At 47.2% G+C, this 12,502-nt stretch overlaps 24 non-coding genes across 24 annotated transcripts; 16 read left to right on the top strand and 8 right to left on the bottom strand.

The window, feature by feature from the left end:
* The first annotated feature begins 21 nt into the window (after nt 1-21).
* TRNAA-AGC (transfer RNA alanine (anticodon AGC)) lies at nt 22-94 on the top strand. The gene has a single exon. It is a non-coding gene; the product is annotated as a tRNA-Ala (tRNA).
* A 106-nt stretch (nt 95-200) lies between these two features.
* On the top strand, nt 201-286 carry TRNAY-GUA (transfer RNA tyrosine (anticodon GUA)). The gene is given in 2 exon segments: nt 201-237; nt 251-286. It is a non-coding gene; the product is annotated as a tRNA-Tyr (tRNA).
* Nucleotides 287-713: 427 nt separating this feature from the next.
* Nucleotides 714-787, bottom strand: TRNAN-GUU (transfer RNA asparagine (anticodon GUU)). The gene has a single exon. It is a non-coding gene; the product is annotated as a tRNA-Asn (tRNA).
* An 833-nt stretch (nt 788-1,620) lies between these two features.
* On the top strand, nt 1,621-1,693 carry TRNAA-AGC (transfer RNA alanine (anticodon AGC)). Its single transcript has one exon. It is a non-coding gene; the product is annotated as a tRNA-Ala (tRNA).
* A 106-nt stretch (nt 1,694-1,799) lies between these two features.
* On the top strand, nt 1,800-1,885 carry TRNAY-GUA (transfer RNA tyrosine (anticodon GUA)). The gene is given in 2 exon segments: nt 1,800-1,836; nt 1,850-1,885. It is a non-coding gene; the product is annotated as a tRNA-Tyr (tRNA).
* Nucleotides 1,886-2,312: 427 nt separating this feature from the next.
* On the bottom strand, nt 2,313-2,386 carry TRNAN-GUU (transfer RNA asparagine (anticodon GUU)). Its single transcript has one exon. It is a non-coding gene; the product is annotated as a tRNA-Asn (tRNA).
* An 833-nt stretch (nt 2,387-3,219) lies between these two features.
* TRNAA-AGC (transfer RNA alanine (anticodon AGC)) lies at nt 3,220-3,292 on the top strand. Its single transcript has one exon. It is a non-coding gene; the product is annotated as a tRNA-Ala (tRNA).
* A 106-nt stretch (nt 3,293-3,398) lies between these two features.
* Nucleotides 3,399-3,484, top strand: TRNAY-GUA (transfer RNA tyrosine (anticodon GUA)). Its single transcript is given in 2 exon segments — nt 3,399-3,435; nt 3,449-3,484. It is a non-coding gene; the product is annotated as a tRNA-Tyr (tRNA).
* A 427-nt stretch (nt 3,485-3,911) lies between these two features.
* On the bottom strand, nt 3,912-3,985 carry TRNAN-GUU (transfer RNA asparagine (anticodon GUU)). The gene has a single exon. It is a non-coding gene; the product is annotated as a tRNA-Asn (tRNA).
* Nucleotides 3,986-4,822: 837 nt separating this feature from the next.
* TRNAA-AGC (transfer RNA alanine (anticodon AGC)) lies at nt 4,823-4,895 on the top strand. Its single transcript has one exon. It is a non-coding gene; the product is annotated as a tRNA-Ala (tRNA).
* A 106-nt stretch (nt 4,896-5,001) lies between these two features.
* TRNAY-GUA (transfer RNA tyrosine (anticodon GUA)) lies at nt 5,002-5,087 on the top strand. The gene is given in 2 exon segments: nt 5,002-5,038; nt 5,052-5,087. It is a non-coding gene; the product is annotated as a tRNA-Tyr (tRNA).
* Nucleotides 5,088-5,514: 427 nt separating this feature from the next.
* On the bottom strand, nt 5,515-5,588 carry TRNAN-GUU (transfer RNA asparagine (anticodon GUU)). Its single transcript has one exon. It is a non-coding gene; the product is annotated as a tRNA-Asn (tRNA).
* An 840-nt stretch (nt 5,589-6,428) lies between these two features.
* On the top strand, nt 6,429-6,501 carry TRNAA-AGC (transfer RNA alanine (anticodon AGC)). The gene has a single exon. It is a non-coding gene; the product is annotated as a tRNA-Ala (tRNA).
* A 106-nt stretch (nt 6,502-6,607) lies between these two features.
* TRNAY-GUA (transfer RNA tyrosine (anticodon GUA)) lies at nt 6,608-6,693 on the top strand. Its single transcript is given in 2 exon segments — nt 6,608-6,644; nt 6,658-6,693. It is a non-coding gene; the product is annotated as a tRNA-Tyr (tRNA).
* Nucleotides 6,694-7,120: 427 nt separating this feature from the next.
* On the bottom strand, nt 7,121-7,194 carry TRNAN-GUU (transfer RNA asparagine (anticodon GUU)). The gene has a single exon. It is a non-coding gene; the product is annotated as a tRNA-Asn (tRNA).
* An 840-nt stretch (nt 7,195-8,034) lies between these two features.
* TRNAA-AGC (transfer RNA alanine (anticodon AGC)) lies at nt 8,035-8,107 on the top strand. Its single transcript has one exon. It is a non-coding gene; the product is annotated as a tRNA-Ala (tRNA).
* A 106-nt stretch (nt 8,108-8,213) lies between these two features.
* TRNAY-GUA (transfer RNA tyrosine (anticodon GUA)) lies at nt 8,214-8,299 on the top strand. The gene is given in 2 exon segments: nt 8,214-8,250; nt 8,264-8,299. It is a non-coding gene; the product is annotated as a tRNA-Tyr (tRNA).
* A 427-nt stretch (nt 8,300-8,726) lies between these two features.
* Nucleotides 8,727-8,800, bottom strand: TRNAN-GUU (transfer RNA asparagine (anticodon GUU)). Its single transcript has one exon. It is a non-coding gene; the product is annotated as a tRNA-Asn (tRNA).
* An 840-nt stretch (nt 8,801-9,640) lies between these two features.
* TRNAA-AGC (transfer RNA alanine (anticodon AGC)) lies at nt 9,641-9,713 on the top strand. Its single transcript has one exon. It is a non-coding gene; the product is annotated as a tRNA-Ala (tRNA).
* Nucleotides 9,714-9,819: 106 nt separating this feature from the next.
* Nucleotides 9,820-9,905, top strand: TRNAY-GUA (transfer RNA tyrosine (anticodon GUA)). Its single transcript is given in 2 exon segments — nt 9,820-9,856; nt 9,870-9,905. It is a non-coding gene; the product is annotated as a tRNA-Tyr (tRNA).
* Nucleotides 9,906-10,332: 427 nt separating this feature from the next.
* TRNAN-GUU (transfer RNA asparagine (anticodon GUU)) lies at nt 10,333-10,406 on the bottom strand. Its single transcript has one exon. It is a non-coding gene; the product is annotated as a tRNA-Asn (tRNA).
* Nucleotides 10,407-11,246: 840 nt separating this feature from the next.
* On the top strand, nt 11,247-11,319 carry TRNAA-AGC (transfer RNA alanine (anticodon AGC)). The gene has a single exon. It is a non-coding gene; the product is annotated as a tRNA-Ala (tRNA).
* Nucleotides 11,320-11,425: 106 nt separating this feature from the next.
* On the top strand, nt 11,426-11,511 carry TRNAY-GUA (transfer RNA tyrosine (anticodon GUA)). The gene is given in 2 exon segments: nt 11,426-11,462; nt 11,476-11,511. It is a non-coding gene; the product is annotated as a tRNA-Tyr (tRNA).
* Nucleotides 11,512-11,938: 427 nt separating this feature from the next.
* Nucleotides 11,939-12,012, bottom strand: TRNAN-GUU (transfer RNA asparagine (anticodon GUU)). The gene has a single exon. It is a non-coding gene; the product is annotated as a tRNA-Asn (tRNA).
* Between the last annotated feature and the right edge of the window lie 490 nt (nt 12,013-12,502).

The following is a 12,502-nucleotide window of genomic DNA, read 5'->3' on the forward strand; positions in this document are numbered from 1 at the left end:
AAGGCAAGTCTACCATGCCAGGGGGGATTAGCTCAAGTGGTAGAGCGCTCGCTTAGCATGCGAGAGGTAGCGGGATCGATGCCCGCATTCTCCAAAGCTGATTTTGTTTTTTTCACATGGTAGTAGAGAGTTTCTTTTTACCTCATGCTCAAGGCTCCAACAGCTAAAACTAGGAGGCTTTCAAGCATGAGCAAAACATGCCTTCGATAGCTCAGCTGGTAGAGCGGAGGACTGTAGCAGTAAATCAGCAATCCTTAGGTCGCTGGTTCAATTCCGGCTCGAAGGAATTTTTTGTGAATTCTATCGGATGGTTCATCCTCCTGGTCAACACAGCCCCGGTATGCTCCTTCTGTCCATCTACAACAGGTCTTTTAGAAAGGTTTCCTCCGTTGTACCCGAGGAGGTCAAAACAAAGGCAGAGAGCAACAGAGATTTACTTGTTGGGAGAGCAGCTCAGCTGAAACCCAACATGGAATCTTTTCCACCCATAACATGCGATGCCAGCAAAAGAGACCATGGTTCCTGGGAAAACACGGCTAAGCTCCTTCCCTCTATCGACAAAGAGCTCTTTTAGAAAGGTCTCTTCTGTAGTATCTAGGGAGTTCAAAAGGTAGGTAGCGAGCAAGCAACAGGGCTTTTTATTGGAAGAGCAGATGAAAGCCAACGTGGAATCTTCTTCCCCCGTAGCATGCTACTCAAGCAAAAGTGGCCCACGTCCCTGGGTGGGCTTGAACCACCAACCTTTCGGTTAACAGCCGAACGCGCTAACCGATTGCGCCACAGAGACACAGATGTCTGGCCTTTCCACGGGAACTCCCAGCCAGGCCAGGCGCAGGTTCCTCAGGGGAACCTTTGAACATAATATGACAAAAAGAAATCAGCAAAAACAAAGAGACAATTGCCGGTGCTCAGTAGAGCTCAAGTTGCCGACAATAAGATCCTGCTGTCGGATTCCATCCCATAGACACCCTCCCTTCTAGTCACTTTTCAAAAGTCAGTCGATAAGTACAATTCTCCTCAAGGTAGCAGCATCCAGCAGCAGAGTGGCGCAGCGGAAGCGTGCTGGGCCCATAACCCAGAGGTCGATGGATCGAAACCATCCTCTGCTATGAGATCATTTTCATAGAAGTCGCCAAATCTCTTCTGTCAACACAAACGCGTTTCTGATCAAAAATATAAACCAAAGGCCCAAATCCCTGCTCATCACATGCTGATGGAAAAAGAAGAATTCCCCACGTCACAGCATTTCCTATAGCCCGGGTGTTTTTCAGCCCCACAGCCAAAAAGACCAATGGCTCTGCATGCGTATTTGCTGCATCGCAACTTTCTTCTCCAAATTATTAAGGCTTTTTTCATGCCTTACCACTCAGTTCTGCACATATGTGCAAAGGGTTTGCTTGGAAGAGGTGTGCATGTATTCATAAGCCCCCCGTCACCCTATAAATTCCTCCGATGATCTTCTACTATGGCAAAATGGTATCCGCACTTAAAAAAAAAAAAAAAAAAGCGATCTACTTTTCAGAAATCAGTTGCCATGTAACAATGCAACGTCACACCTGACTTTATGTGAAAGCCACCACAGGGTGTGGGAAGAAAGTAAAGGCAAGTCTACCATGCCAGGGGGGATTAGCTCAAGTGGTAGAGCGCTCGCTTAGCATGCGAGAGGTAGCGGGATCGATGCCCGCATTCTCCAAAGCTGATTTTGTTTTTTTCACATGGTAGTAGAGAGTTTCTTTTTACCTCATGCTCAAGGCTCCAACAGCTAAAACTAGGAGGCTTTCAAGCATGAGCAAAACATGCCTTCGATAGCTCAGCTGGTAGAGCGGAGGACTGTAGCAGTAAATCAGCAATCCTTAGGTCGCTGGTTCAATTCCGGCTCGAAGGAATTTTTTGTGAATTCTATCGGATGGTTCATCCTCCTGGTCAACACAGCCCCGGTATGCTCCTTCTGTCCATCTACAACAGGTCTTTTAGAAAGGTTTCCTCCGTTGTACCCGAGGAGGTCAAAACAAAGGCAGAGAGCAACAGAGATTTACTTGTTGGGAGAGCAGCTCAGCTGAAACCCAACATGGAATCTTTTCCACCCATAACATGCGATGCCAGCAAAAGAGACCATGGTTCCTGGGAAAACACGGCTAAGCTCCTTCCCTCTATCGACAAAGAGCTCTTTTAGAAAGGTCTCTTCTGTAGTATCTAGGGAGTTCAAAAGGTAGGTAGCGAGCAAGCAACAGGGCTTTTTATTGGAAGAGCAGATGAAAGCCAACGTGGAATCTTCTTCCCCCGTAGCATGCTACTCAAGCAAAAGTGGCCCACGTCCCTGGGTGGGCTTGAACCACCAACCTTTCGGTTAACAGCCGAACGCGCTAACCGATTGCGCCACAGAGACACAGATGTCTGGCCTTTCCACGGGAACTCCCAGCCAGGCCAGGCGCAGGTTCCTCAGGGGAACCTTTGAACATAATATGACAAAAAGAAATCAGCAAAAACAAAGAGACAATTGCCGGTGCTCAGTAGAGCTCAAGTTGCCGACAATAAGATCCTGCTGTCGGATTCCATCCCATAGACACCCTCCCTTCTAGTCACTTTTCAAAAGTCAGTCGATAAGTACAATTCTCCTCAAGGTAGCAGCATCCAGCAGCAGAGTGGCGCAGCGGAAGCGTGCTGGGCCCATAACCCAGAGGTCGATGGATCGAAACCATCCTCTGCTATGAGATCATTTTCATAGAACTCGCCAAATCTCTTCTGTCAACACAAACGCGTTTCTGATCAAAAATATAAACCAAAGGCCCAAATCCCTGCTCATCACATGCTGATGGAAAAAGAAGAATTCCCCACGTCACAGCATTTCCTATAGCCCGGGTGTTTTTCAGCCCCACAGCCAAAAAGACCAATGGCTCTGCATGCGTATTTGCTGCATCGCAACTTTCTTCTCCAAATTATTAAGGCTTTTTTCATGCCTTACCACTCAGTTCTGCACATATGTGCAAAGGGTTTGCTTGGAAGAGGTGTGCATGTATTCATAAGCCCCCCGTCACCCTATAAATTCCTCCGATGATCTTCTACTATGGCAAAATGGTATCCGCACTTAAAAAAAAAAAAAAAAAAGCGATCTACTTTTCAGAAATCAGTTGCCATGTAACAATGCAACGTCACACCTGACTTTATGTGAAAGCCACCACAGGGTGTGGGAAGAAAGTAAAGGCAAGTCTACCATGCCAGGGGGGATTAGCTCAAGTGGTAGAGCGCTCGCTTAGCATGCGAGAGGTAGCGGGATCGATGCCCGCATTCTCCAAAGCTGATTTTGTTTTTTTCACATGGTAGTAGAGAGTTTCTTTTTACCTCATGCTCAAGGCTCCAACAGCTAAAACTAGGAGGCTTTCAAGCATGAGCAAAACATGCCTTCGATAGCTCAGCTGGTAGAGCGGAGGACTGTAGCAGTAAATCAGCAATCCTTAGGTCGCTGGTTCAATTCCGGCTCGAAGGAATTTTTTGTGAATTCTATCGGATGGTTCATCCTCCTGGTCAACACAGCCCCGGTATGCTCCTTCTGTCCATCTACAACAGGTCTTTTAGAAAGGTTTCCTCCGTTGTACCCGAGGAGGTCAAAACAAAGGCAGAGAGCAACAGAGATTTACTTGTTGGGAGAGCAGCTCAGCTGAAACCCAACATGGAATCTTTTCCACCCATAACATGCGATGCCAGCAAAAGAGACCATGGTTCCTGGGAAAACACGGCTAAGCTCCTTCCCTCTATCGACAAAGAGCTCTTTTAGAAAGGTCTCTTCTGTAGTATCTAGGGAGTTCAAAAGGTAGGTAGCGAGCAAGCAACAGGGCTTTTTATTGGAAGAGCAGATGAAAGCCAACGTGGAATCTTCTTCCCCCGTAGCATGCTACTCAAGCAAAAGTGACCCACGTCCCTGGGTGGGCTTGAACCACCAACCTTTCGGTTAACAGCCGAACGCGCTAACCGATTGCGCCACAGAGACGCAGATGTCTGGCCTTTCCACGGGAACTCCCAGCCAGGCCAGGCGCAGGTTCCTCAGGGGAACCTTTGAACATAATATGACAAAAAGAAATCAGCAAAAACAAAGAGACAATTGCCGGTGCTCAGTAGAGCTCAAGTTGCCGACAATAAGATCCTGCTGTCGGATTCCATCCCATAGACACCCTCCCTTCTAGTCACTTTTCAAAAGTCAGTCGATAAGTACAATTCTCCTCAAGGTAGCAGCATCCAGCAGCAGAGTGGCGCAGCGGAAGCGTGCTGGGCCCATAACCCAGAGGTCGATGGATCGAAACCATCCTCTGCTATGAGATCATTTTCATAGAAGTCGCCAAATCTCTTCTGTCAACACAAACGCGTTTCTGATCAAAAATATAAACCAAAGGCCCAAATCCCTGCTCATCACATGCTGATGGAAAAAGAAGAATTCCCCACGTCACAGCATTTCCTATAGCCCGGGTGTTTTTCAGCCCCACAGCCAAAAAGACCAATGGCTCTGCATGCGTATTTGCTGCATCGCAACTTTCTTCTCCAAATTATTAAGGCTTTTTTCATGCCTTACCACTCAGTTCTGCACATATGTGCAAAGGGTTTGCTTGGAAGAGGTGTGCATGTATTCATAAGCCCCCCGTCACCCTATAAACTCCTCCGATGATCTTCTACTATGGCAAAATGGTATCCGCACTTAAAAAAAAAAAAAAAAAAAAAAGCGATCTACTTTTCAGAAATCAGTTGCCATGTAACAATGCAACGTCACACCTGACTTTATGTGAAAGCCACCACAGGGTGTGGGAAGAAAGTAAAGGCAAGTCTACCATGCCAGGGGGGATTAGCTCAAGTGGTAGAGCGCTCGCTTAGCATGCGAGAGGTAGCGGGATCGATGCCCGCATTCTCCAAAGCTGATTTTGTTTTTTTCACATGGTAGTAGAGAGTTTCTTTTTACCTCATGCTCAAGGCTCCAACAGCTAAAACTAGGAGGCTTTCAACCATGAGCAAAACAAGCCTTCGATAGCTCAGTTGGTAGAGCGGAGGACTGTAGCAGTAAATCAGCAATCCTTAGGTCGCTGGTTCAATTCCGGCTCGAAGGAATTTTTTGTGAATTCTATCGGATGGTTCATCCTCCTGGTCAACACAGCCCCGGTATGCTCCTTCTGTCCATCTACAACAGGTCTTTTAGAAAGGTTTCCTCCGTTGTACCCGAGGAGGTCAAAACAAAGGCAGAGAGCAACAGAGATTTACTTGTTGGGAGAGCAGCTCAGCTGAAACCCAACATGGAATCTTTTCCACCCATAACATGCGATGCCAGCAAAAGAGACCATGGTTCCTGGGAAAACACGGCTAAGCTCCTTCCCTCTATCGACAAAGAGCTCTTTTAGAAAGGTCTCTTCTGTAGTATCTAGGGAGTTCAAAAGGTAGGTAGCGAGCAAGCAACAGGGCTTTTTATTGGAAGAGCAGATGAAAGCCAACGTGGAATCTTCTTCCCCCGTAGCATGCTACTCAAGCAAAAGTGACCCACGTCCCTGGGTGGGCTTGAACCACCAACCTTTCGGTTAACAGCCGAACGCGCTAACCGATTGCGCCACAGAGACGCAGATGTCTGGCCTTTCCACGGGAACTCCCAGCCAGGCCAGGCGCAGGTTCCTCAGGGGAACCTTTGAACATAATATGACAAAAAGAAATCAGCAAAAACAAAGAGACAATTGCCGGTGCTCAGTAGAGCTCAAGTTGCCGACAATAAGATCCTGCTGTCGGATTCCATCCCATAGACACCCTCCCTTCTAGTCACTTTTCAAAAGTCAGTCGATAAGTACAATTCTCCTCAAGGTAGCAGCATCCAGCAGCAGAGTGGCGCAGCGGAAGCGTGCTGGGCCCATAACCCAGAGGTCGATGGATCGAAACCATCCTCTGCTATGAGATCATTTTCATAGAAGTCGCCAAATCTCTTCTGTCAACACAAACGCGTTTCTGATCAAAAATATAAACCAAAGGCCCAAATCCCTGCTCATCACATGCTGATGGAAAAAGAAGAATTCCCCACGTCACAGCATTTCCTATAGCCCGGGTGTTTTTCAGCCCCACAGCCAAAAAGACCAATGGCTCTGCATGCGTATTTGCTGCATCGCAACTTTCTTCTCCAAATTATTAAGGCTTTTTTCATGCCTTACCACTCAGTTCTGCACATATGTGCAAAGGGTTTGCTTGGAAGAGGTGTGCATGTATTCATAAGCCCCCCGTCACCCTATAAACTCCTCCGATGATCTTCTACTATGGCAAAATGGTATCCGCACTTAAAAAAAAAAAAAAAAAAAAAAAAAGCGATCTACTTTTCAGAAATCAGTTGCCATGTAACAATGCAACGTCACACCTGACTTTATGTGAAAGCCACCACAGGGTGTGGGAAGAAAGTAAAGGCAAGTCTACCATGCCAGGGGGGATTAGCTCAAGTGGTAGAGCGCTCGCTTAGCATGCGAGAGGTAGCGGGATCGATGCCCGCATTCTCCAAAGCTGATTTTGTTTTTTTCACATGGTAGTAGAGAGTTTCTTTTTACCTCATGCTCAAGGCTCCAACAGCTAAAACTAGGAGGCTTTCAAGCATGAGCAAAACATGCCTTCGATAGCTCAGTTGGTAGAGCGGAGGACTGTAGCAGTAAATCAGCAATCCTTAGGTCGCTGGTTCAATTCCGGCTCGAAGGAATTTTTTGTGAATTCTATCGGATGGTTCATCCTCCTGGTCAACACAGCCCCGGTATGCTCCTTCTGTCCATCTACAACAGGTCTTTTAGAAAGGTTTCCTCCGTTGTACCCGAGGAGGTCAAAACAAAGGCAGAGAGCAACAGAGATTTACTTGTTGGGAGAGCAGCTCAGCTGAAACCAAACATGGAATCTTTTCCACCCATAACATGCGATGCCAGCAAAAGAGACCATGGTTCCTGGGAAAACACGGCTAAGCTCCTTCCCTCTATCGACAAAGAGCTCTTTTAGAAAGGTCTCTTCTGTAGTATCTAGGGAGTTCAAAAGGTAGGTAGCGAGCAAGCAACAGGGCTTTTTATTGGAAGAGCAGATGAAAGCCAACGTGGAATCTTCTTCCCCCGTAGCATGCTACTCAAGCAAAAGTGGCCCACGTCCCTGGGTGGGCTTGAACCACCAACCTTTCGGTTAACAGCCGAACGCGCTAACCGATTGCGCCACAGAGACGCAGATGTCTGGCCTTTCCACGGGAACTCCCAGCCAGGCCAGGCGCAGGTTCCTCAGGGGAACCTTTGAACATAATATGACAAAAAGAAATCAGCAAAAACAAAGAGACAATTGCCGGTGCCCAGTAGAGCTCAAGTTGCCGACAATAAGATCCTGCTGTCGGATTCCATCCCATAGACACCCTCCCTTCTAGTCACTTTTCAAAAGTCAGTCGATAAGTACAATTCTCCTCAAGGTAGCAGCATCCAGCAGCAGAGTGGCGCAGCGGAAGCGTGCTGGGCCCATAACCCAGAGGTCGATGGATCGAAACCATCCTCTGCTATGAGATCATTTTCATAGAAGTCGCCAAATCTCTTCTGTCAACACAAACGCGTTTCTGATCAAAAATATAAACCAAAGGCCCAAATCCCTGCTCATCACATGCTGATGGAAAAAGAAGAATTCCCCACGTCACAGCATTTCCTATAGCCCGGGTGTTTTTCAGCCCCACAGCCAAAAAGACCAATGGCTCTGCATGCGTATTTGCTGCATCGCAACTTTCTTCTCCAAATTATTAAGGCTTTTTTCATGCCTTACCACTCAGTTCTGCACATATGTGCAAAGGGTTTGCTTGGAAGAGGTGTGCATGTATTCATAAGCCCCCCGTCACCCTATAAACTCCTCCGATGATCTTCTACTATGGCAAAATGGTATCCGCACTTAAAAAAAAAAAAAAAAAAAACAAAAGCGATCTACTTTTCAGAAATCAGTTGCCATGTAACAATGCAACGTCACACCTGACTTTATGTGAAAGCCACCACAGGGTGTGGGAAGAAAGTAAAGGCAAGTCTACCATGCCAGGGGGGATTAGCTCAAGTGGTAGAGCGCTCGCTTAGCATGCGAGAGGTAGCGGGATCGATGCCCGCATTCTCCAAAGCTGATTTTGTTTTTTTCACATGGTAGTAGAGAGTTTCTTTTTACCTCATGCTCAAGGCTCCAACAGCTAAAACTAGGAGGCTTTCAAGCATGAGCAAAACATGCCTTCGATAGCTCAGTTGGTAGAGCGGAGGACTGTAGCAGTAAATCAGCAATCCTTAGGTCGCTGGTTCAATTCCGGCTCGAAGGAATTTTTTGTGAATTCTATCGGATGGTTCATCCTCCTGGTCAACACAGCCCCGGTATGCTCCTTCTGTCCATCTACAACAGGTCTTTTAGAAAGGTTTCCTCCGTTGTACCCGAGGAGGTCAAAACAAAGGCAGAGAGCAACAGAGATTTACTTGTTGGGAGAGCAGCTCAGCTGAAACCAAACATGGAATCTTTTCCACCCATAACATGCGATGCCAGCAAAAGAGACCATGGTTCCTGGGAAAACACGGCTAAGCTCCTTCCCTCTATCGACAAAGAGCTCTTTTAGAAAGGTCTCTTCTGTAGTATCTAGGGAGTTCAAAAGGTAGGTAGCGAGCAAGCAACAGGGCTTTTTATTGGAAGAGCAGATGAAAGCCAACGTGGAATCTTCTTCCCCCGTAGCATGCTACTCAAGCAAAAGTGGCCCACGTCCCTGGGTGGGCTTGAACCACCAACCTTTCGGTTAACAGCCGAACGCGCTAACCGATTGCGCCACAGAGACGCAGATGTCTGGCCTTTCCACGGGAACTCCCAGCCAGGCCAGGCGCAGGTTCCTCAGGGGAACCTTTGAACATAATATGACAAAAAGAAATCAGCAAAAACAAAGAGACAATTGCCGGTGCCCAGTAGAGCTCAAGTTGCCGACAATAAGATCCTGCTGTCGGATTCCATCCCATAGACACCCTCCCTTCTAGTCACTTTTCAAAAGTCAGTCGATAAGTACAATTCTCCTCAAGGTAGCAGCATCCAGCAGCAGAGTGGCGCAGCGGAAGCGTGCTGGGCCCATAACCCAGAGGTCGATGGATCGAAACCATCCTCTGCTATGAGATCATTTTCATAGAAGTCGCCAAATCTCTTCTGTCAACACAAACGCGTTTCTGATCAAAAATATAAACCAAAGGCCCAAATCCCTGCTCATCACATGCTGATGGAAAAAGAAGAATTCCCCACGTCACAGCATTTCCTATAGCCCGGGTGTTTTTCAGCCCCACAGCCAAAAAGACCAATGGCTCTGCATGCGTATTTGCTGCATCGCAACTTTCTTCTCCAAATTATTAAGGCTTTTTTCATGCCTTACCACTCAGTTCTGCACATATGTGCAAAGGGTTTGCTTGGAAGAGGTGTGCATGTATTCATAAGCCCCCCGTCACCCTATAAACTCCTCCGATGATCTTCTACTATGGCAAAATGGTATCCGCACTTAAAAAAAAAAAAAAAAAAAACAAAAGCGATCTACTTTTCAGAAATCAGTTGCCATGTAACAATGCAACGTCACACCTGACTTTATGTGAAAGCCACCACAGGGTGTGGGAAGAAAGTAAAGGCAAGTCTACCATGCCAGGGGGGATTAGCTCAAGTGGTAGAGCGCTCGCTTAGCATGCGAGAGGTAGCGGGATCGATGCCCGCATTCTCCAAAGCTGATTTTGTTTTTTTCACATGGTAGTAGAGAGTTTCTTTTTACCTCATGCTCAAGGCTCCAACAGCTAAAACTAGGAGGCTTTCAAGCATGAGCAAAACATGCCTTCGATAGCTCAGTTGGTAGAGCGGAGGACTGTAGCAGTAAATCAGCAATCCTTAGGTCGCTGGTTCAATTCCGGCTCGAAGGAATTTTTTGTGAATTCTATCGGATGGTTCATCCTCCTGGTCAACACAGCCCCGGTATGCTCCTTCTGTCCATCTACAACAGGTCTTTTAGAAAGGTTTCCTCCGTTGTACCCGAGGAGGTCAAAACAAAGGCAGAGAGCAACAGAGATTTACTTGTTGGGAGAGCAGCTCAGCTGAAACCAAACATGGAATCTTTTCCACCCATAACATGCGATGCCAGCAAAAGAGACCATGGTTCCTGGGAAAACACGGCTAAGCTCCTTCCCTCTATCGACAAAGAGCTCTTTTAGAAAGGTCTCTTCTGTAGTATCTAGGGAGTTCAAAAGGTAGGTAGCGAGCAAGCAACAGGGCTTTTTATTGGAAGAGCAGATGAAAGCCAACGTGGAATCTTCTTCCCCCGTAGCATGCTACTCAAGCAAAAGTGGCCCACGTCCCTGGGTGGGCTTGAACCACCAACCTTTCGGTTAACAGCCGAACGCGCTAACCGATTGCGCCACAGAGACGCAGATGTCTGGCCTTTCCACGGGAACTCCCAGCCAGGCCAGGCGCAGGTTCCTCAGGGGAACCTTTGAACATAATATGACAAAAAGAAATCAGCAAAAACAAAGAGACAATTGCCGGTGCCCAGTAGAGCTCAAGTTGCCGACAATAAGATCCTGCTGTCGGATTCCATCCCATAGACACCCTCCCTTCTAGTCACTTTTCAAAAGTCAGTCGATAAGTACAATTCTCCTCAAGGTAGCAGCATCCAGCAGCAGAGTGGCGCAGCGGAAGCGTGCTGGGCCCATAACCCAGAGGTCGATGGATCGAAACCATCCTCTGCTATGAGATCATTTTCATAGAAGTCGCCAAATCTCTTCTGTCAACACAAACGCGTTTCTGATCAAAAATATAAACCAAAGGCCCAAATCCCTGCTCATCACATGCTGATGGAAAAAGAAGAATTCCCCACGTCACAGCATTTCCTATAGCCCGGGTGTTTTTCAGCCCCACAGCCAAAAAGACCAATGGCTCTGCATGCGTATTTGCTGCATCGCAACTTTCTTCTCCAAATTATTAAGGCTTTTTTCATGCCTTACCACTCAGTTCTGCACATATGTGCAAAGGGTTTGCTTGGAAGAGGTGTGCATGTATTCATAAGCCCCCCGTCACCCTATAAACTCCTCCGATGATCTTCTACTATGGCAAAATGGTATCCGCACTTAAAAAAAAAAAAAAAAAAAACAAAAGCGATCTACTTTTCAGAAATCAGTTGCCATGTAACAATGCAACGTCACACCTGACTTTATGTGAAAGCCACCACAGGGTGTGGGAAGAAAGTAAAGGCAAGTCTACCATGCCAGGGGGGATTAGCTCAAGTGGTAGAGCGCTCGCTTAGCATGCGAGAGGTAGCGGGATCGATGCCCGCATTCTCCAAAGCTGATTTTGTTTTTTTCACATGGTAGTAGAGAGTTTCTTTTTACCTCATGCTCAAGGCTCCAACAGCTAAAACTAGGAGGCTTTCAAGCATGAGCAAAACATGCCTTCGATAGCTCAGTTGGTAGAGCGGAGGACTGTAGCAGTAAATCAGCAATCCTTAGGTCGCTGGTTCAATTCCGGCTCGAAGGAATTTTTTGTGAATTCTATCGGATGGTTCATCCTCCTGGTCAACACAGCCCCGGTATGCTCCTTCTGTCCATCTACAACAGGTCTTTTAGAAAGGTTTCCTCCGTTGTACCCGAGGAGGTCAAAACAAAGGCAGAGAGCAACAGAGATTTACTTGTTGGGAGAGCAGCTCAGCTGAAACCAAACATGGAATCTTTTCCACCCATAACATGCGATGCCAGCAAAAGAGACCATGGTTCCTGGGAAAACACGGCTAAGCTCCTTCCCTCTATCGACAAAGAGCTCTTTTAGAAAGGTCTCTTCTGTAGTATCTAGGGAGTTCAAAAGGTAGGTAGCGAGCAAGCAACAGGGCTTTTTATTGGAAGAGCAGATGAAAGCCAACGTGGAATCTTCTTCCCCCGTAGCATGCTACTCAAGCAAAAGTGGCCCACGTCCCTGGGTGGGCTTGAACCACCAACCTTTCGGTTAACAGCCGAACGCGCTAACCGATTGCGCCACAGAGACGCAGATGTCTGGCCTTTCCACGGGAACTCCCAGCCAGGCCAGGCGCAGGTTCCTCAGGGGAACCTTTGAACATAATATGACAAAAAGAAATCAGCAAAAACAAAGAGACAATTGCCGGTGCCCAGTAGAGCTCAAGTTGCCGACAATAAGATCCTGCTGTCGGATTCCATCCCATAGACACCCTCCCTTCTAGTCACTTTTCAAAAGTCAGTCGATAAGTACAATTCTCCTCAAGGTAGCAGCATCCAGCAGCAGAGTGGCGCAGCGGAAGCGTGCTGGGCCCATAACCCAGAGGTCGATGGATCGAAACCATCCTCTGCTATGAGATCATTTTCATAGAAGTCGCCAAATCTCTTCTGTCAACACAAACGCGTTTCTGATCAAAAATATAAACCAAAGGCCCAAATCCCTGCTCATCACATGCTGATGGAAAAAGAAGAATTCCCCACGTCACAGCATTTCCTATAGCCCGGGTGTTTTTCAGCCCCAC

The sequence above is a fragment of the Anomaloglossus baeobatrachus genome, unplaced genomic scaffold (assembly GCF_048569485.1).
Source record: "Anomaloglossus baeobatrachus isolate aAnoBae1 unplaced genomic scaffold, aAnoBae1.hap1 Scaffold_384, whole genome shotgun sequence".
Taxonomy (NCBI): domain Eukaryota; kingdom Metazoa; phylum Chordata; class Amphibia; order Anura; family Aromobatidae; genus Anomaloglossus; species Anomaloglossus baeobatrachus.